The sequence below is a fragment of the Aquarana catesbeiana genome, linkage group LG04 (assembly GCF_042186555.1).
Source record: "Aquarana catesbeiana isolate 2022-GZ linkage group LG04, ASM4218655v1, whole genome shotgun sequence".
Lineage (NCBI taxonomy): Eukaryota > Metazoa > Chordata > Amphibia > Anura > Ranidae > Aquarana > Aquarana catesbeiana.
This window is the reverse complement of record NC_133327.1, coordinates 538,331,211-538,354,267: the sequence shown is the minus strand read 5'-3', so window position 1 is coordinate 538,354,267 and position 23,057 is coordinate 538,331,211. Positions and strand designations below refer to the sequence as shown.

Genomic DNA, 23,057 nt, shown 5'->3' with positions numbered 1-23,057 from the left:
TCAGTCAAGTAATTGCCAGACCATTGTTCCTAATTTTTACTGATAGTCTACTGACTGGAATGGTACCAGCTGATTGGATAAAAGCCAATGTAGCACCAATATTTAAAAAGGGCCCAAAATACATCCCTGGGAATTACAGACCAGTTAGCCTAACATCAATAGTATGTAAACTCTTGGAGGGGATGATAAGGGACTATATACAAGAGTTTAGTAATGAGAACGGTATCATTAGCAGTAATCAGCATGGATTCATGAAGAATTGTTCTTGCCAAACCAATCTATTAGCCTTCTATGAGGAGGTGAGTTGCCATCTAGATAAAGGAAGGCCTGTAGACGTGGTGTATCTGGATTTTGCAAAAGCATTTGACACAGTTCCCCTAAAAGTTTACTGTACAAAATAAGGTCCGTTGGCATGGATCATAGGGTGAGTACATGGATTGAAAACTGGCTGCAAGGGCGAGTTCAGAGGGTGGTGATAAATGGGGAGTACTCGGAATGGTCAGGGGTGGGTAGTGGGGTCTCCCATGGTTCTGTGCTGGGACAAATCCTATTTAATTTGTTCATAAACAACCTAGAGGATGGGGTAGGGGAGAACAGTTCAATCCCTGTATTTGCGGACGATATGAAGCTAAGCAGGGCAATAACTTCTCCACAGGATGTGGAGACCTTGCAAAAAGATCTGAACAAATTAATGGGGTGGGCAACTACATGGAAAATGAGGTTCAATCTAGAAAAATGTAAAATAATGCATTTGGGTGGCAAAAATATGAATGCAATCTTTACACTGGGGGGAGAACCTCTGGGGGAATCTAACATGGAAAAGGACCTGGGGGTCCTAGTAAATGATAGGCTCAGCAAAGGCATGCAATGCCAAGCTGTTGCTAACAAAGCAAACAGAATATTGGCATGCATTAAAAAGGGGATCAACTCCAGAGATAAAATGATAATTCTCCCGTTCTACAAGACTCGGTTCCGGGCACCAGTCTTCAGGAAGGACGTACTGGAAATGGACCGAGTACAAAGAAGGGCAACAATAAAGGGTCTGGAGGATATTAGTTATGAGGAAAGGTTGCAAGCGCTGAACTTATTCTCTCTGGAGAAGAGACGCTTGAGAGGGGATATGATTTCAATATACAAATACCATACTGGTGACCCCACAATAGGGATAAAACTTTTTCGCCGAAGGGAGTTTAACAAGACTCGTGGCTACTCATTAAAATTAGAAGAAAAGAGGTTTAACCTTAAACTACGTAGAAGGTTCTTTACTGTAAGAGCGGCAAGGATGTGGAATTCCCTTCCACGGGTGGTGGTCTCAGCGGGGGGGGCATTGATAGTTTCAAGAAACTATTAGATAAGCACCTGAACGACCGCAACATACAGGGATATACAATGTAATACTGACATATAATTACACACATGGGTTTGACTTGATGGACTTGTGTCTTTTTTCAACCTCACCTACTATGTAACTATGTAACCATGACAAATTTGAAAAAAATGCATTATTTTTTACTTTTTGCTATAATAAATATCCCCAAAAAATATATAAAAAAACATTTTTTTTCCTCAGTTTAGGCCGACACGTATTCTTCTACATATTTTTGGTAAAAAAAACAAAAAATCGCAATAAGCGTTTATTGATTGGTTTGCGCAAAAGTTATAGCGTCTACAAAATAGGGGATAGTTTTATGGCATTTTTATTAATATTTTTTTTTTTTTACTAGTAATGGCGGCGATCAGCGATTTTTATCATGACTGCGACATTATGGCGGACAGATCAGACACTTTTGGCGCTATTTTGGGACCATTCACATTTATACAGCGCTCAGTGCGATTAAAAATGCATTGATTGCTGTGTAAATGTGACTGGCAGTGAAGGGGTTAACCACTAGGGGACGCTGTAGGGTTAAGTGTGTCCTAGGGAGTGATTCTAACTGTGGGGGGTGGGCTATGTGTGACATGACACGGATTACCGCTCCCGATTACAGGGAGCGGTGATCAGTGTCAGTGTCACTAGGCAGAACAGGGAAATGCTTGTTTACATCAGCATTTCCCCATTTTTCCTCTGTGTGAGATGATCGCGGGTATCCCCGCGGACATCGAGTCCGCGGGACCCGAGATCACACTCAAAGAGATCGTGGCACGCCCGCAAGCCGCTTCTTAAAGGGCAACGTACAGGTACGTTAATATGCCTGTTACGTGCCCTTCTGCCGACATATATCGGCGTGAGACGGTCGGCAAGCGGTTAAAAAAAAAGCTGGACCTTTAGGCTGAGTTCACACTGATGCGGCCGTGGGGGTCCGGTGCCTCCCTGTTAACTGATGCCTGAATTCGCACCTGAAACTGAGCCAAAGAAGTACAGGACCCTTTTCCAATGTGGACCATGGCCGCCCTGGAGCTGGATGAAGGGTCTATTGAGAGCCTGTCACAGTCTCCTGTCATGCAAATTGGATGCGGGTTTTCCTGTGATAGGCTCTCAATAGTGCCGGTTGAACCCAGCCTAACAAACTCTTTAAGAAGTGCTGGTAAATTCTTGGATTGGATGAGTTTGGATTTATATGGTGCCACTGTTGGCTGTGTATGTCCCAGGATGTGAGCTCTGTTAGGCAAGAGTTAGGAACCACACTATGCAGAAGGGTCTTGATGAGGCAATGTGGCTTTCACATAGATTTGCAAATGTATGCTACTAACACCTATGTTTTTAATACATAGAGGTTGACTTTTTAAAAGCAGATACTGCACTGCAAGTGCACTTTGAAGTGCATTTGCTCTAGATCTGAGGGGAAACTCTGAAATGAGGGGAAGCTCTGCTGATTTCTATCATCCAGTCATGTACTGTACAAGCAAAAATGCTGTTTTTTTTTTCCTTGCATGTAACTGAGTATTCTTTGCAAAGTGAAGCTTTACCTCATTTACTAAGCTCTGGAGCAAGTGCACTGTATATTTGCCTTTAGTAAATCAACTCCAATGTGTTAAGGAGTGATGGCTATTTTTTTTATTTCTGGATTCATAAGATTCTATCATTGGCAGTGCACCCTTCTGTTTTGTGTTTCTGTTTTTAAAAGCACAATGTAAGCACAGTGAGGGAGAAGCTCATGCAGTCCACACTACCTAATGCTGATGATTATGGGCTAGGATTAAGCGCTAGGTAGCATGAAACTGTGCTTCTCCCCCACTGTGCTTACATTGTGCTTTTATGCTGTGACACTGCTGCTTCAATAAAGATGGGACACAGTGCGGCCATCTGGACTCTTCTTGATTTTGCCACAGGTGTGAGAACTGGGCCTGCACATCCTGGAGAGTGTTTGTGAGATGTATTGTTGTGGATCTGCCTTGAGCAGTGCTCCTTCACTTGGAATACTTCCCTGATCCTGTACACATTACATTAACACCTTCATCTCCATCTGGACCCTTCTTGTTTGTGCAGGATAAGGGACTTGAACAGCATGGGGATTAGATATACAGGGGAGGATTGAGGGTGGATTAACCCCTTCACACCGACAGAACACATAAATGCAGCCTCCCTGGACTGGGCTTTTTGCCATGGGGCAGCATATATGCTTATCTGTCTTTGTGCTGGGAGCGTGCCACACAGTGCACTCCCAACACAGAGACTGGGGTCTAACTGAGAGCCCCGGTTCCCATACTAAATATTAGGATCCATAACCCCAGATTCCGGGTCACCTGATCGGTGTGGTAGCCTCTGATTGGCCAAATCTAACTCTACAGCCCACCCCTGTGTTGTTCTCTCTGTAAATGGAGATTAAATATACATGGTATCTTTCTCTCTCCTTGCAGAGATTAAAAAAAGTGTGTGTAAATAAATAAATAATAATAAACAAAAGAAAAGAAAAAATACCTAGATCAAGGTTTAAGCTAGGTCAGTGCCAGGGTTAGTGTTTGGGTCAAGTAAAGGTCAAAGTTCAAGGTCAGTATATTTTGGGCAGGATTTTTATTTTAAATTAATATTACAGTCAGTTAGTGTAAGTGTGCTTGAGATAGGACAAAAAATCTGCACTATTGTTTCTGGGCTGTGCTACGGGTACAAACAACAAATAACATACACTTATGTGGTATTGCTGCGATTGTCAGTAGCATGAGAATTTAATTTGGGTTGTTCTTTGGTGGTAGGCAATGATATTAACAAGAATTGTACAGCTAAATTAAAAAAAAAAAAGTTTATTTTACTATTTTGGGACAGTTTTTCTTTGTTAATAAAAAAAGAAAATCAGGAGATATCATTACAATTTACAACCAAATGAAAGCCCAATTTGTCCTGAACAAAACAAGGTATAATACACCTGGATGCACAAGGTAGTTGTGATGATATGTACGGTTTTACTAACACATGTCAAAGTTGCAAAATTGTGCATATAGTAGGCATTAATATTTGTTTCACCCTTAGGCGTGAAGGGGTTAAAAACAAACCACAAGTGATAATGCTGTCACTAAACAGGAACTATTGAATGAATAACTCAACCATTCATTAGTTCCTCCTTCCACCCTTTTCTTCATTGTAAGAGAAAGGGGAGGTGATCGGGTGCATAGATAAACCAATGATTGGGGTTGGAGATAATGCAAAAATGATTTTCTTTTATTATTTTATGCTTATCTTATGCCTTTTGAAGCTGACTCATAGGTATAGTACAATGACCCTTAGTGGAAGCAAGAAAAAGCAAACAGTATATATTTGGACACAGGCACAATTTTAGTTTTTTTCAGGTATTTACCAAAACATAGCTATAGTTATTTAATGGATATGGGTTGAAAGTGCACACTCTCGCGTTTAATTTGAGGGTATGTACATCCAAATCGGAGGAAGCATTTAGGAATTACAGCTCTTAAGAATAGTCACCCCACCCCCTTTTCGAGGGACCAAAAGTAATTGGACAATTGAATCAAAAGCTGTTTCGTGGCCAGGTGTGGGCTAATCCTTCGCCATTTCTTTATCAATTAAGCAGGTAAAAGGTCTGGAGTTGATTCGAAGTGTGGTATTTGCATTTGGAATCTATTGCTATGAACCTACACCATGCATTCAAAGGAGCTGTCCATGCAAGTGAAACAGGCCATTGTAAGGCTTCTAAAACAAAACAAATCCATCAGAGAGGTAGCAGCAACATTAGGAGTGGCCAAATCAACAGTTTGGTCAATTCTGAGGGAAGAAGAACGCACTGGTGATCTCAGCAACATAAAAAGGCCTGGACGTCCACAGAAGACAACAGTGGTGGATCCTCTCTATGGTAAAGAAAAACCCATTCACAACATCCAGACAAGTGAAGGACACCAGAATGATGGGAAGAAAAAAGTGTGGAGAAGTCTTGGAACAGCTCATAATCCAAAGCACACAATGTCATCTGTAAAACATGGTGGAGGCAATGTGATGGCATTTGCATGCATGGCTTCCAGTGACACTGGGTAATTGGTGTTTATTACTGATGTGACAGAAGACAGAAGCAGCTGGATGAATTCTGCAGTGTTTAGAATATACTGTCAGCCCAGATTCAGCGAAATGCAGTAAAGTTGATTGGACGGCACTTCACAGTACAGATGGACAATGACCCAAAACACACTGCAAAAGCAACCCATGAGCTTTTGAAGGAGAAGAAGTGGAATATTCTGCAATGGCCAATTCAATCACCTGATTTCAACCCAATTGAGCATGCATTGACTTGCTGAAGGCAAAACTAAAGGCAGAAAGACTCACAAAGAACAACTGAAGACAGCTGCAGTTAGAGCCTGGCAAAGCATCAGAAAGGAGGAAACCCAGTTTCCGAAAATTTGTACTTGATAATTAACCACTTCCCATCCAGGCCAATTCTGACATTTCTCTCCTACATGTAAAATTCATAATTTTTTTGCTAAAAAATTACATAGCAAAGAGGGGACACTAGAGAGATGGGAAGAGGTTTGCTGCTCACCCCTGAAAGACTGGAAACAGAAGGAGCGGGTTCCCCCAAAGTGGGGTTTTTAGGCAGCACAATGACATATAAAACATATAAAACAATGAGCTCCACTGGAGCTCATTGTTTTATATGTTTTATATGTTTCATATTATGCCATTTTTGTATAAATAAATTTGTTATACTTTTCATACAATTTTTTGACCTCATTTGTCATTGTGCTGCCTAAAAACCCCACTTTGGGGGAACCCGCTCCTTCTGAAAAAATTACATAGAACCCCCAAACATTATATATGTTTTTTTAGCAAAGACCCGAGAGAATACAATGGCGGTCGTTGCAACTTTTTATCTCGCACGGTATTTGTGCAACAATTTTTGAACACGTTTTTTTCATGCTTTAAAAAAAAAAAAAACATTAAAGTTAGCCCAGTTGTTTTGCATAATGTGAAAGATGAAGTTACGCCAAGTAAATAGATACCTAACATGTCACACTTCAAAATTGCACGCGCTCGTGGAATGGCGCCAAACTTCGGTACTTAAAAATCCCCATAGGCGACGCTTTAAAATTTTTAACTGATTACATGTTTTGAGTTACAGAGAAGGTCTGGGGCTAGAATTCTTGCTATTGCTCTAACGTTCATGGCGATACCTCACATGTGTGGTTTGAACACCGTTTTCATATGTATGCGTTCGCTTCTGCATGCAAGCACACAGGGACAGGGGCGCTTTAAAAAAAATGTTATTGTTAATCTTACTTTTCTTTTTTTAGTTTGACACTTTTTAAAAAAAATAAAATAAAATGTATCACTTTTATTCCTATTACAAGGAATGTAAACATCCCTTGTAATAGGAATATGGCATGATCGGTCCTCTTTACAGTGAGATATGGGGTCAATAAGACCCCACATCTCACCTCTAGGCTGGGAAGCCTGAAATAAAAAAAATAAATAAAACGATCTTGGCTTCCCAGCCGAGGCAGCGCCATTTGTTTGAATGCAGAGGCCGGGTGTGACATCATAACATTGCGCCCATCCTCCGAACGATCATAGAGACTCCAGCGACCATCTGGTCCACTGGAAATCTCTATGGTCACCATCCGAGGCTGGCGGATCCTGTCTCCGACTCACCGATGGAAGCGGTGAGTCGGTAGAAGCACTGGAGGGCAAAGGGAGGGGGGTCCCCTTTCGCCGTAAGAACGATCAAGTGGCAGAACAGCCACTATGATCATTCTTATGGTGTAGGGAATCGCAGGCTGAAAAAGCTGATATCTAAATGATGCCTGTAGCTGCAGGCATCATTCAGTTATACCCACACAAACTCAAGGACGTCATATGACGTACCTTGGGCGGGAAGAGGTTAAAGCTGAAACTCTGCACTTCAAATTCAATTGGATTGTTTCATTTTAATTTTATTCTGGTGGTATACAGAACCAAAATTATTAAAATTGTGCCTGTGTCCAAATATATATGGACTTAATCGTATGTGCAATACTCATCTCTGTTCTTAAGCTCTCCTTATTCACAAAATCCCACCTATGTAGGCCCCATGATTTCTGCCAAAAGGATATGAGGGAATGACAACTGGGCATATGCAGTCACATTAAACACTCTTCTCCCAGTGCTGGAGTGGTTCACAAATAAATTAACTACAGAACAAAGGCAAGTAATTCACATATGCTTTTTTCATTACTGAGAATGATGATGTAATAAAAAAGCTTGTATGGGTGGCCTTGAAGGGGTATTTTGTGAGTTATTGTAATCTCACCATATACTGTATTTTAACCGCTTCTGGACCAGCCGCCGCAGTTATACTGCGGCAGGTTGGCTCCCCTGTGCGAAACCACGTAGCTATACGTTGGCTCACGGGATCCGGATAGCAGGCGCTCGAGCGCCACCGGAGGCTGCACAGCAGGGGTGCTGATGCTCGTGGCCGACGGTCGCGATGACCACCGGCCACGAGCAATCATGAGCAGGAGACACCGAACAGGGACGAGTGTGTGTAAACACACACTTCCCTGTTCTGTTCTGACAAGAGTGACAGATCGTGTGTTCCTATTAGCTAGGGACCACGATCCGTCACTTCCTCTAGTTAGTCTCCTCCCCCTTCAGTTAGAATCACCTCCCAGGCAACACAGTTAACCCCTTCACCGCTCCCTAGTGTTAACCCCTTCACTGCCAATGAAATTTTTACAGTAATCAATGCATTTTTAATCGCACTGATCGCTGTATTAATGCCAATGGTTCCAAAAATGTGTCAAAATTGTCTGTGTCCGCCATAATGTCGCAGTCACAATAAAAATCGCAGATCGCCGCCATTACTAGTAAAAGAAAACATAATAATAAAAATGTTATAAATCTATCCCCTATTTTGTAGACGCTATCATTTTTGTGCAAACCAATCAATATACGCTTATTGCGATTTTTTTTTACCAAAAATATGTAGAAGAATACATATCGACCTAAACTGAGAAAAAATCAGCTTTTTTCAAAAAGAAACGGGGATATTTATTATAGCAAAAAGTACAAAACAGTGGGTTTTTTTTCAAAATTGTCGCTCTTTTTTTGATTATAGCGCAAAAAATAAAAACCACAGAGGCGATCAAATACCACCAAAAGAAAGCTCTATTTGTTGAAAAAAAGGACGTCAATTTTGTTTGGGTACAATGTCGCACGACCACGCAATTGTCAGTTAAAGCGACGCAGTGCCGAATTGCAAAGAACGCTCTGGTCAGGAAGGGGGTAAATTCTTCCGGGGCTGAAGTGGTTAAAGGAGTTTTAGGGAAACATAGGATTTTTATAACAGCTTACCTGTAAAATCCTTTTCTTTGAAGTACATCACGGGACACAGAGCTATAGTAGTTACTATGTGGGTTATAGGCCACCTTCAGGTGATGGACACTGGCACGGCCTAAGACAAAAAGTGCACTCCCTATATAACCCCTCCCACTACTGGGAGTACCTCAGTTTTGTAGCAAAGCAATACAGGTGTTTACCAAGAAGAGAGGGACCTCTGTGTCCCGTGATGTACTTCAAAGAAAAGGATTTTACAGGTAAGCTGTTATAAAAATCCTATTTTCTTATCATACATCAAGGGACACAGAGCCATAGTAGTTACTATGTGGGATGTCCCATAGCAATGCCAACTGAAGGGAGGGAGACACAACAAAAGTAGAGCACCAAGAGACCGGAGGACTTATACTGCTGCCTGCAGTACACTGCGCCCAAAGGCGATATCCTCATGACTTTTTACATCTACTTGATAGAATCTGGTAAATGTATGGACTGAAGACCAAGTTGCGGCCTTGCAGATCTGAGCCATGGAGGCTTGGTGATGCACTGCCCAAGAGGCACTAACAGCCCTGGTGGAGTGCGCTTTCATATGAAAAGGAGGAATTTTCTTCTTTAAACCATAAGCTTGAACAATCACTTGACAAATCCATTTAGAGATAGTAGAGTTTGACGCTGCCTGTCCTCTTTTAGGACCGTCTGGCAACACAAACAAAACATCTATTTTACGAATCTGAGCGGTAACTTTCAAATAGACCTTGACCGCTCTCACCACATCAAGAGAATGTAGTGACCTCTCTTCCACAGAACAAGGTTCTGGAAAAAATGAAGGCAGAACAATATCCTGGTTTAAATCAAAACCTGACACTACCTTCGGTAGGAATTTAGGACGAGGATACAACCTTAGCCTTATGAATAATCAAATATGGCTCTTTACAAGAAAGAGCAGCCAATTCCGATACTCTTCTTGCTGAAGATATGGCCACCAAGAAAATTATTTTCCTCGTCAAGAGGACTAAGGGAATATCTCGTATTGGCTCAAAAGGCTGTTTTTGTAATGCTGACAGGACTAAATTTAAGTCCCAAGGGTTCAGGGGTGACCTAACTGGAGGATTAATCCGTGTTACCCCCTGAATAAAGTTTTGAACCAGAGAGTGTGAAGCAAGTGGTCGTTGAAAAAACACAGATAAGGCCGACACCTGGCCTTTGATAGTACTCAAGGCCAGCTTTATTTCTAATCCCATCTGTAGGAATTCAAGGATCCTACCTATGACATATTTCCGGGGGTGCCAACCCCTGGATTCACACCAGGAGACATATGCCTTCCAGACTCTATAGTATATGACTCTGGAGGCCAGCTTCCTAGCATTAACCAAAGTAGAAACTACTAAAGCTGACAGCCCACGGTCTTTCAGAATGTGGGTCTCAATAGCCAAACCATTAAATTTAGCGTTTGTAAGGTAAGATGGAATACCAGACCTTGCGAGAGAAGGTCTGGCCACAGTGGCAGGGTCCCTTACCACCATCTTTATGATCTCGGCAAACTAAGATCTCCTAGGCCACGCTGGGGCCACAAGAATCACCTCCTTCCCTTCTTGCTTGATCCTGCGAAGAAGGCACGGAAGTGGCAGAACGGGAGGGAATGCATAGATCAGTGAAAACTGATCCCATGGAAAAACCAAGGCATCTGTTACGTATGCCAACGGATCCCTTGTCCTTGACCCAAAGTTGTCGATCTTGTTGTTGAACCTGGACACAAACAGATCCACGTCTGGAACTCCCCATCTTTGACATATTGACAGAAAGCTGTCGGAGTGAAGGGACCATTCTCCCGGGAACAATTGTTGGCAACTCAAGTAGCCCGCCTGCCAATTCTCTATTCCTGGAATGAAAATTGCTGATAGGCAAGGAATGTTGTTTTCTGCCCAAGATAGAATATGATTCACACCTCTCTGGGCCGCACGACTTCTCGTGTCCTCTTGGTGATTGATATAGGCCACTGCTGTGGCTTTGTCGGATTGGATCCTGACAGGACAATTCCGTAGTCTGAGTGCCCAGACCTCTAGGGCCAGGCGTACTGCCCGAATCTCTAGAATATTGATGGGCAAGATCCTCTCTGATTTGGACCATTTCCCTTGGACAGACGCTTCTTCCAGGACTGCTCCCCAGCCCAGAAGGCTGGCATTTGTTGTTACCACCTTCCAGGTGACTGGTAGAAAGGATTTTCCTTTTTGAAGATTCCTGGATATCAACCACCAATTGAGGCACTGACGCACTTCAGGGGATAAACGCATTGGGAAGTCCAGAGCTTGGACCTTCTTGTTCCAAGTTGACAGAATACTGTTTTGCAGCAGTCTTGAATGAAACTGCACATAAGGAACAGCCTCGAAAGAGGCCACCATCTTTCCCAATAACTTCATGCAAAGTCGAATAGAAGGATTCTTCTTGTTTTGACCAACTGAATCAGTTCCTTTATGGAACAGATCCTTTTCTGGGGCAAAAACACCTTCTTCTGAACTATATCTATGATCAGCCCCAAGTACTGCAATCTCCTTGATGGTTTTAAGGTGGATTTCTCTAGGTTGAGAATCCAACCTAGGTATTCAAGGTAGCTGACTGCAGTGACCAAACTTTGGTTTAAGCGGGCTACCAAATGATCTGTCAAGAGTAGATCATCTAAGTAGGCTAGTATCAGTATACCTTGAGCCCTTAACCTGGTTAAAGGAGAAGCCAGGACCTTTGTAAACACTTGAGGTGCAGTAGCTAGACTGAAAGGCAGAGCTACAAACTGAAAATGAAGATTTTCTACCTCGAAGCATAGAAATTTCTGGTGAGAGGGGAAAATTGGCACATGAAGATAAGTATCCTTGATGTCGATTGATGCCAGACATTTTCCCCCTTTGTAGGATGGAGACTACTGATCGGATTGACTCCATGCGAAAGGAACAGATATTCAAAAACTGGTTTAGATCTTTGAGATCTAAAATGGGTCTGACATCTCCGTTTGGTTTTGGAACCATGAAAAGGTTTGAAAAAAACCCTAATCCTTGCTCTTCCAAGGGGACCACTGATGTCACTCTTTGAGAGATGATCCAAAGCTAGAAAGAGAGACTTGTTTTTCACTGGATCTATGGGAACGTTTGATCTGAGAAAACGAGGAGAAGGGAACTCTCGGAACTCTAGTTTTTAACCTAGAGAAATTGAAGAAGCCACCCATCTGTCTTGACATTGTTCCTGCCAGACCCCTGAAAACTGTAAAAGCCTCCCCCCCCACTTGAGCCAGCGGGGGCGCCCCTTCATAAGGAGGCTTTAGTATTTTGTTTTGTGGGTTTCCTCCCCCAGGTCCCCTTTTGGTCCTGGGACTGACTCTGAGGTTAACTCTTGAACCTGATGGTGGAGGCCGTCGTGACTGCCTGGAGGCTGATGCCCACGGCACTGGAGAAGAAGCACGTTTAAAAGAAAAATGCTTAAACTTCCTCTTAACCGGTAATGCCGCGTACACACAAGCGGAATTTCGCTCAAGCTTGGCTTGCATACACACGGTCACACAAAAGTTCGCTGAACTTTCGACCGTCAAGAATGCGGTGATGTACAACACTACGACGAGCCAAGAAAATGAAGTTCAATGCTTCCGAGCATGCGTCGAATTGTTTCCAAGCATGCGTAGGAATTTTGCGCATCGGAATTGGTATAGACGATCAGAATTTCCGATCGGAACTTTTTCTGACCGAAAAATTGAGAACATGCTGTCAATCTTTTACTGGCTGGAATTCCGCCAGCAAAAGTCTGATGGAGCATACACACGGTCGCATTTTCCGACCAAAAGCTCTCATCGGTCTTTTGCTGACCGAATTTCCGATCGTATGTACGCGGCAAAAAAAGGAACCTTTCCCATTAGAAATTCTTTGGATATACTTATCCAGATCGTCTCCAAATAACCTATCACCATGAAATGGGAAACTGGCCAAGAGTTTTTTACATGGCGCTTTAGCTGACCAATTTTTCAACCATAGGCTTCTACGCACATGTACCAGCCCTAGCAAGAGCCATGAGGCCTGGAGAATAGAATCTTTCATAGCGTCTACTGTAAAACACAACACTTCTGATATCCCGGCCACATCCTGGGTCTGCTGAGCAGGAATAACCTTGAGCACCTCTATAAACTGGTCCTTTAAGGACTGAGATACACCAATCGCTGCCAGCAACTGAACCTGTGAGCGAAATATAGTTTTTAAAAAGGAATTCCAACTTCTTATCTGTTGGATCCTTTAGCATATGAGCATTGTCTACTGGACAGAGGAGGCTTTAGTGAACCCAAACCAGAAGTGGGCTCATCCACTGACTGCGTTATTGGCAGTAAAAATGTGGAGTGGACCAATTCAGTGAGAGACTGTACCAACAACCTTTCCTGCAAACCTGATCCTTCCGTATTAGGTTCTTTGGAAGAGGAGACATCAGCCTCTTCCTGGTCCCTTGAGAGAAAATCGTCATCTCTCACCCCTTGTTCCTCAGTATGAGGGTCCTGAGCAATGGACGGGACCTGCTACGCTCAGTCCCACTCTGGGATGCGATTAAAGCATCAATTTTTTGCTCCAAACTTAAAATGGTTGAAGAAAAAACCTCCTTAGTAATATACACAGGGGCTGCAGTTTTCAGAGCAGCTGCAACACTTGCCCCTCCTGCTGGCACACTCTGACCGGCCATATTACTCTCAGGGGAGGATGACATTCTTTTTGAGATGGTTCTAGGCTTCTGTGTGACTATAGTCTTTTTAGAGCCCTTTTTTTAGGTGTTTTTAACCCCAACCCCCCCGTTCCAACCATAGCCCGATGCACAAAGCAGAGGTACTACCAGAAGGAATGCATCCACTGCTTAAGCAATAGTCCAGCTCTGCTGCTGCTATTAATGCTCAGCCTGATGCAGTAGTAAATGTGTCAAAAGGAATGCCTGTGTCACCAAACCTCTTACATGCCACATTTGCTCTTGTGTCCCTCCACAGCTTGCAACAGCAACAATGGTGCTTTTCAAAACACCTCTTCCCGCGTGGACGTTGGAGGGCGCCAATGCCGCGCTAAGCCCCGCCCCCGTCGTCTACAGCCCTTACTCTTTTTTTCAAAAAAGAGCTTTTCCCGCACGAGCGCGGGCTCCGATCCTATGGGATCACAGAGAGAGGGGAAGACATGGCGAAGGGGGGCCTGAAAGCCACCAAGCGGCGTGCTGTTCGCACCCTTTTTTTTTTTTTTTAAGCGCTCCTTCCCTGAGAAGTGGGGAAGAAAAAACAGCATGGGGGGGTGTCTGGTGGGGAGGAAACCCCCCTCAGACTTACCAGAGGTCTGCTGCTGGCCGGAGGAAGAAGACTGCTATTTCCTGGACACATTGTGAGCTCTCTGAGAAGCATGGTAAGTGCTCTATACAGCCTCCAGTGGTGACATATAGGCATGACATCATTTACAAAATCAAAGGAGACATTCATAAGAAAATTTTAAAATTTCTTAGAAAACTCTACTTACCTTTCCCGTCGCAGGGTTTTCTGTGGTAAACCAACAGACTCAATCTTCACCCTTCACAGTGGGTTCCATTAAACCTTCAGGAGCTGGGGATCCTCAGGGGAAACTCACAATCCTGGACCTGTATTAGCACCACTGCCAGTAAAACTTTATGGCCTTAATACCAAAAAGTACTGGATCCCGGGGTACAGCTCTCTAAAAAGAGAAGCGTTACAGGCAAGACCTCGTTTCTTTGGATACGAGGCCTGGGTACCATTCAATTCGGCCAAAGAGACACTTTGAATGGATCCGGCTGCATGGCTGGCCCCAGCAAGGATTGCTCCAGTGGAGCTTAGCACAGCACATCTTTACTCGTGACCAACACCTTAGACACTGGCGAAAAAACTGAGGTACCCCCAGTAGTGGGAGCGGTTATATAGGGAGTGCACTTTTTGTCTTAGGGCATGCCTGTGTCCATCACCTGAAGGTGGCCCACATAGTAACTACTATGGCTCTGTGTCCCGTGATGTACGATAAAAAAAAAATAACTGCACATATTTCTGCAGAAAAAATTATGCATTTATTATTTTTTCCTACTTGAGCCTGCACAGCATTGCACTTGTAAATAGTGGATCATGGGTGCAATGTCAAGCTCCTGCACATACCTACAGCTATGTGCCGTATCTCTGTACAGGCTGTTAAAAAGCTGTAGGAAGAGTGAATGGACTACAAGAGTGCTGTTTACGATGCTCATATTCCATGGAGAACTATAAGCCTTAACTGCTGTGTTGGAAGGCGGGACTTGTAGTTTTTTTCATTCACAAATCCCTGTGAATGAACAACACATGTTTCCCTAAGTATGGGTGTAACATGTATCATGTTTCAAAGGTAAATATATAATTTACATCGGAGTTCCACCCAAAAGTTGAACTTCTGCTGTAAGGACTCCTGACCCCCTAACATGCCCCATGCCACATTTGGCATGTCATTTTTTTTTTTGAGGGGGGGGCAGGTACCTAGTTTTGAGAGGTACCCAGCTCCCACTTCTGCTCTGGCTGCTTAGGTGACTCGAGCGGAAGTTCTCCTCTCCCCCTCCCTTCCTGCAATCTTCTGGGACACTTCAGAGGTCCCAGAAAAGTTCCCAGCCATTCGGGGCGTGCAGCGCAGCTGTCACAGCAGGGTGCCCACACCAGTGATGCCGGCACCGGGGACAGGTGGGAGAGATAACTGAGGCTTCAGGCAGCCGCATCGCTGGATCGTGGGACAGGTGAGTATGAGCTTATTAAAAGTCAGGAGCTACACTTTTTGTAGCTGCTGACTTTTAACAAACACAGAAACACAGAAACGGCTGTAACTCCGCTTTAAATACTAATGCAAACATTTATTTTAAAAATACCATTTTGCAGAAGGCAGCACTTTTATTAATGCTGTGAAACATTAAAAATTCACAATTCCTTTAAAATAGTACAATTGTGCATACACTAAACCTGCCTGTAAAGTGGTGCATCTATTCAATGTATACAATGTACTACAGCAAAAGTGACATTTACAAAGAAAAAACTGTTTAAATTGCCAGTAAATTACAATTCCTTGAGACCTTTTTTTTTAAATGCATTGAGGACAACCATCAAACAGGGTCTGGTATATATTTCGGGAGGTTTTAATTCCATTTTCTTACAAAAAAAAGAAGCTGGCAGGGCAATGTAACTTACCAGAAAAAGCCAACAATATCATTTTTGTTGCAAATGTCATTTTCACTGTAGTACATCCTTCAGCAAAAATAATAATAAAAAAAAAAAAAAATCACATTAACCACTTAAAGTGATTGTAAAGGACCTTTTTTTTTTAAATAACAAACATGTCATACTTACCTCCACTGTGCAGCTCGTTTTGCACAGCGTGGCTCCGGACATCCTCTTCTGGGGTCCCCCAGCAGCTTTCGCGGCTCCTCCACGCATCAGATAACCCCCTAGGAGAAGCGCTCTCCTGAGGGGGTTACCTTGCGGGCGCGCTCCTGAGTCCAGCATTTGCGTCCATAGACACGAACGCTGGACTCGGCCCCCGCACCTGCGTCATTGGATTTGATTGACAGCAGTTGGAGCCAATGGCTGCGCTGCTATCAATATATCCAATCAAGAGCCAGGACCCTGTGGAGAGAGAGACAGCACATCCTTGTTGAAGAGCTGAAGGGGTTCAGGTAAGTAAAACGGGGGGGTTGAGGGGCCGGTGCCTGCCAAGTGTTTTCTCCCCTTAATGCATAGGATGCATTAAGGGGAAAAAACATGAGGGTTTACAACCCCTTTAAGGACCGGAAGAATCCCCCCCCCCTAATGACCAGGCCATTTTTTGCTATACGGCACTGCATCGCTTTAACTGACAATTGCGCGGTCGTTCGATGCTGTACCCAAACAAAATTGACTTTTTTCCCCCACAAATAGAGCTTTCTTTTGGTGGTATTTGATCACCTCTGCGATTTTATTTTTTGCGCTATAAACAAAGAGCGACAATTTTGAAAAAAACATTTTTTTTTTTACTTTTTGCTATAATACATATGCCAAGATATATATATATATTAAAAAAAACTAAATGTATTCATCGGTTTAGGCCGATATATATTCTTCTACATCATTTTGTTAAAAAAATCGCAATAGGCTTATATTGATTGGTTTGCGCAAAAGTTATCGCGTCTACAAACTATGGGATAGATTTAGGGACTCTTATATTTTTTTATTGTTTTTACTGGTAATGGCGGCGATCTGTGATTTTTAGCGGGACTGCAACATTGTGGTGGACAAATCTGATCCCAAATGACACTTTTTGGGAACCAGTGACATTATTACATTGATCAGTACTATAAAAATGCACTGATTAATATAAAAATGACACTGGCAGGGAAGGGGTTAACACTAGGGGGCAATCAAGGGGTTAACTGTGTTCCCTTAGCATGTTGTAACTGTAGGGGGATGGGCTGCCAGGGATATGACAGAGATCACTGTTCTGATCATTGGGAACAGTAGATCTCTGACATGTCCCCTGTCAGAATGGGGATCCGCCTTTTTTACAAAGGCAGATGCCCATTCTCCCTCTGTACTAGGCGATCGCAGGTCATCGAGTCCGCCCAACCCGCAGGCATGCTCCCAACCTGTGGCCGCATAACGACGGCGGCTGGTCGCCAACTAGTTAATAGCCTTATCCTTGATGAGGGCCTGTTATAGACTTTAGCCATACCAGAGGGTATCTCATGCAAAAATATAATAATAATAATAATATTAATAATGTACTGTCCCCTCAAAACCCATACCAGACCCTCATCTAAGCATACAGCCTGAATGACTGAGGTGCCCCTTCTTCTCAACTATGCCAATCCACATGGCCTCAACATGGGGATGGTACTGTGCTAGAGGAGACTACCCTGGCAAAGCCCCTTTTTCCTATGTTGATGAGGACAAGAGCCTCTTTCCCACATTCCTGGACCGGTGGATTTGAGGGGGGGGGGGCCTGTGGGCAGAGTGGTTATCGAAATTGGGAACTCCACTTTAAAACAAGGAGACCCCCAGGAACACTTACGAGCCCTCTCTCTCTATGTGAATGACTAAGAGGTAGATCGATCTGCATGAATCAGGATTGTATGCCATCTGACAACCCATAGAAAAAAAAAAAATACATGTCAAATGCTGATGACTGCCATGATTCCAAATATGGCAATATTTTGTCAGTGATGTCAGCCACCAGCCCCAACACTTTGTTTACATTCATCTGGCAGACAGGAATTCCCAGCTGACAGCTAAATGGCCAGGTGGGGATGAGTCAGTGGTTGCTAGTAAGCTGGCAACTGCTGGCTCCCTAACAACCAACCTGAGCAGGAAGCTGTCATATTTAGCAGCAGCAGCAATACTGCAATATTTCACTTCCAATTGCAGCCAGAGGTTCAGCTCGGTAAGTGGGCTAGCAAACACACTTTTTATCTCACCTGTTCGCTGAACGGGCAAAACTCAGACCAAAATTTACTATAGTCAGAATCTGAAGTTCTTCCTTACTGAGGATCTGCAATTCAAGGGTTACCCTACTCCTGCTTCATTCTGTGGTTCTGTGATAATGCTGCCTTTTCTGCTGCTTCTTGAATATTCCCCCACCAGTCTTTAGATCACTAGTCATCAGGGGGTCAGCAAAGCCCTGCTTCTCCAAGGCATGGTAAATCATTAATGGGGAAAGATCAGCTATGCAGTTAATTTCTGCATTTACAGACAAAATAAACCACTAACGATTATTTGAGTTAATACCCACCATAAAACCATGTCTTTCCACATGTACGGAAAAGAACATTTTCGTCACACTAAAAAATGTTCTAGGCTTAGAGGCTCTTCCGGCTGCATTGCCAAATCATGTTCATATTGCAACCAGAAAAACATAGGTAAGCACTTTTTGATAACCCAAACCAGAAAGGACTATTTTAATCCAGAATTTCAGGATTTGTAACATATTTCTGTTGGATTTTTTAGTGCATTATTTGAAAACCACATAGCAATAACTTACTGTCAAAGCTAAAGAAAAAGGCAAATGAATGCAAGCCATACATGACATCATAGCTATTAAAAAAATATTTTATATGGGTATTCAGTCTGATATTCCCACATACTGTAAAATGTTATCACGTAGCATTAAATATATTTTAAAATCAACAGTTAAAACTGATAAAGTTTTTCAAAAGTGTATATTGCTTGATTAACAAAATACATGACTGCGTGTGGCAGAAAATAATGTGGTGAAAGGAAATCATTCAATTGGGAACCCTGTTCTACTGAAAACTGATTAAAAGGGATTTCCTCTTGTTACTTATAGATTTCCTCTAATTTAAAGAAAAAATAAAGGGTTATATAAACAAAAACATGCATTTTTAATACATCTGCATCATGTGAAAACTTTATAATGGAATGTTTCTGCATAATGCATGGATAGAAGCATGTGCTGATGGGCTTTGAAAACACAAATTTATGGAATAAAGTCATGTATGAGCACATGTGAAAAAAAATAAATCAATGTAAAAATACAGAAATACGTGTACATACCTTATGCATATTACTGCATACACATGGGGGTAAAGGGCACTAAAAAATATAAAAAAAATATACATACTACAATCTAATATGCAACTGTACACTCAGATTTCATTCTGTGCCAGTAAAATTAGCATGCCCCTTTATTTGTATTCATAGTATTCTGCTATTTAGGCCTCCAGCAGGTTTATTAGCCCTATATAAAAAATAAATATTTTACTGAGTTGTCAAAAATAAGCAGCCCAAGGGCTTAATAGCTTTCGCACCGGGGCACCAGAGGCTTTTCGTTACTGCTCTAAAACATTATGTATTATACAAAACAGATTTTTTACCTCTATGAGTTAGGACACCCTAAATACTTAACTCTATAAAAAAAAAAAATGATTGTTTAGCTTTTGTCACAAGGAATGCCCAAGCATAAGGTTCCTTATATTTAGCCATGTTCCTGTATTCTCAAATCTGATAAATTCAGCCTAAGGTGACCTCTAAACATTCTACTTTTTTTACTTGTGTGCATTGTGCATCAAGGGACACAGGAATTGTAAAACTGTCGTGTTATACTGCCACCTACAGAAGGTTGGAACACTAACAAACAGGAAAAATGTTGAAATCCAGCCCCCATATAACCCCTCCTCTACCCTGCATGCCTCCGTTTTTTGCTAGTGGTCTAGGAGGTTTGACGTCTTTTCCTCACCTCTGCTGAAAAAAGTTCATACTTTTCTTTTGTTTTCATGACATTATTCTTTAATTACCGTATTTATTGGCGTATAACACGCACTTTTTTCCCCTTAAAATCAGGGGAAAGTCGTGGGTGTGTGTTATACGCCGATCCCCGCTAATTGTGAGCTATCGGCGGCGATCGCTGCCGACATTCACATAGCGAGTAGTTTTAAATATGGCGCCGCGGAGTTCGGAGGGACTCGGCGGAGCTGAACGAGCGCCGCCGAAATCACAGAGCCGAGATACACATAGTCGAGTGTATTCGGCTCTTTCCGGCGCCACTCACAGTCACGCCCAGTCCCGCCATTGGACCTGCGTTATGTCCATCATAGGGCGGGACTGGGCGGGACTGAGCGGCGTCGGAAAGAGCCGAATACACTCGTCTATATGTATCTCGGCGGCGTTCGTTCAGTTCCGCCGGCGCCGCGTCCCTCCGAACTCCGCGGTGCCATATTTAAAACTACATGCATGTGTATGTCGGCGGCAGGCATGGACAATGGGGACAAGGCTGCACTGGGGACAAGGCTGCACTGGGGACAAAGCTGGACTGGGGACAAGGCTGCACTGGGGCAAGGCTGCACTGGGGCAAGGCTGCACTGAGGCAAAGCTGCACTGACAAGACTGCACTGACAAGGCTGCACTGGGGCAAAGCTGCACTGACAAGACTGCACTGACAACGCTGCACTGGGGCAAAGCTGCACTGACAAGGCTGAACTGACACTGAAAAGGCTGCAATGACACTAACAAGGCTGCAGATGAACACTGATGAGGCTGCATTGATGGGCATTTTAATGTAAGTTTCTTTTCCTTAAACTTCCCTCCTAAAAGTTTTTTTCCTTAAAATCCTCTCCTAAACTTGGGGTGCGTGTTATACACCGATAAATACGGTACTTCAGTCACGATTCTTGATACAATGCTGATAAAATTTTTCCTCATTGACTTCATTGAAGATTTGCATGCTGCTGCCTAAGCTACTCTCTACATAGCAGCTGTCTGGATCAGCTTTGAAAATGTTTATGTACTGTGTTAGTTGCAGAGCACTTATCCAGAATTATAGTATAGTTTCTAGTATAAACCTGGGCAATATTCCTATCGCACACGTTTCTGGCAAATATCGCTCATAAAATGGTGGGTGCTGCAGCGATTATCAGTTGGGTTCTGGAAACATCAAGCAAGTGTACAAATTCGCCAGCAAACCATGGATCGACAACTTCCGTCCAAAGGTTTCTTTTCATGAAAGAGATCACATCACAAAGATAAGTGCAACGTTTCGGAGCCACGCAGAGCCCCTTCGTCAGGCATGTGATGATGTTTTATGTACTGTGTTAGTTGCAGAGCACTTATCCAGAATTATAGCATAGTCTCTAGTATAAACCTGTGTCTGAAGACTCTGAGTAAGGCCGGTCTGGCTGAAGCACTGAGAGCTACATAATGTTTGGTACCATTGGACGCTCTTTAAAGTTTTCTGCAACCACCAGTTTTGCCAGCGTAAGGATCAAAGCTGAGGGAACTGAGGGTTGACTTCATCTATTAGCTTGAGTATTGTGCACGCGCTCCTTCCACCGTCATTCAGACTAGAGGGAGAACCATCCTGCTGCTCCTGCTGCACCATGTCGATTATTCAGTCTCTGGTCTCATTCCACTGCCTGCCTACAGAGACTTGGTCATCTTCAGCCTAAGACCTTCATCAGCACCAGCTGCTTGGGTTTATGCGTGTGCAAGGCCTTGCCTCACTTTGGTTCTAGTTCTCAAAGACAGCCCCACTGCAACAGCTGACCTTAATCCATACTCTCCTATTGGTTCCGGGGGCCTTTATTCGGTATCCCCAGCAGTTAGTGACACATATAATCTAGATCCTATGACTCCTTTCATAGGATCACCCTCATTGGACAAGGATGAGTCCTCCCAATGTATTCACAAGGACCTCCATGTTCAGTTTAGACTGTTTGTTTGTTGCCAATTACTAAAGCAACCAGCTCGCAGAGGCCCTAAGAGCACTCCTGTGTCATCCAAGCAGAGTCTAGCTTTAAGAGAAGAAAGAAATGACTGCACATCCAAAACTTCCGATTGCCTTTTATTTTGCTTCACAAAGATAACACCAAAGACACCAAACTGTGGTCACGTAGACATGTTTCACACATACATTTTGTGCTGTGTCATTTGTGACTATGCAGTTTTTTCTAGAGCCATGGTTATCAGGATCTTTAAAAGGTGACGGGATAGTGTATGTTCAGAGGCCTTTGTGGGGTCTGATCACCAGGATGTAGGAATTCCATCTGCAGCTAAGCTTCAGTCTTTTGAGTATCCTTAGATCCTTCCTCTCTCCTAGTGCGGTAGTACTAGGCTTAATACCCCTTATTTGTTGGCAGGGGAATGCCAATTCATTTAGAGGTAGAATAAATGATTCTTAGAATCATATACAGTAGTTGTTAAGGAGTTAGGTAGATTTTGAAATGTGGTCCTTGACGCCTTGTAGGAGGGTGAAACGCATTGATGTAATTTCCAGTGCCGAGTCTAAACTATGTCACTTCCGGTTTCGGTGGAACACACGCTAGATGTGGTGTTTCGAGGATTTTATCCCTGCATTGTTTATATGCCCATTTTGCACCTTTGTCCTGTAAGTACCAACTTGCATTGAGCATTAAATACCAGCCTTACTGTGATTCACTATTAGCTCCTGTCAGGGCTGGGTTCAGCCCTTCCTTCCTCTGAGCTGGCCGCTCAGCTGTCGGCTAATTGCCAGCTCTTATCTTTCCACAGTGACTTACCTGTTGATGATATCCTGCTCTTCAGTCCTGCCTCATTAAGCCGTCCAGCCCAGATGATCTCTACCTTCGCCTTGGTCAACATCACAAAGACCATCTCCTGCGTTCCTGTTAAAGACTTGCTTGGCTGACATTCCTTCTGGCTCCAGATCCTGCTTGCTGTTCCACTACGCTGATCTCTGCCTTCCTGACTTTCTGGCTTGTCTGACTATCCGTTCCAGTTACCGAACTTTGGCTATGTTTTGACTATATTTGTTCTATTAACTTTTAATATTAAACTAGTGTGATTTAACTGTACTTCTGTCTCGGTCTGATTCATGGTTTCTGACAATTCCTTCTTTATTTT

The 23,057-nt window shown here is 43.1% G+C and overlaps 1 protein-coding gene across 2 annotated transcripts in view; it reads right to left on the bottom strand.

Annotated features, from left to right (window-relative positions):
• WDR27 (WD repeat domain 27) overlaps positions 1–23,057 on the bottom strand; it is a 608,839-nt gene that overhangs the window by 356,457 nt on the left and 229,325 nt on the right. The gene's annotated exons all lie outside the window — the stretch shown is intronic.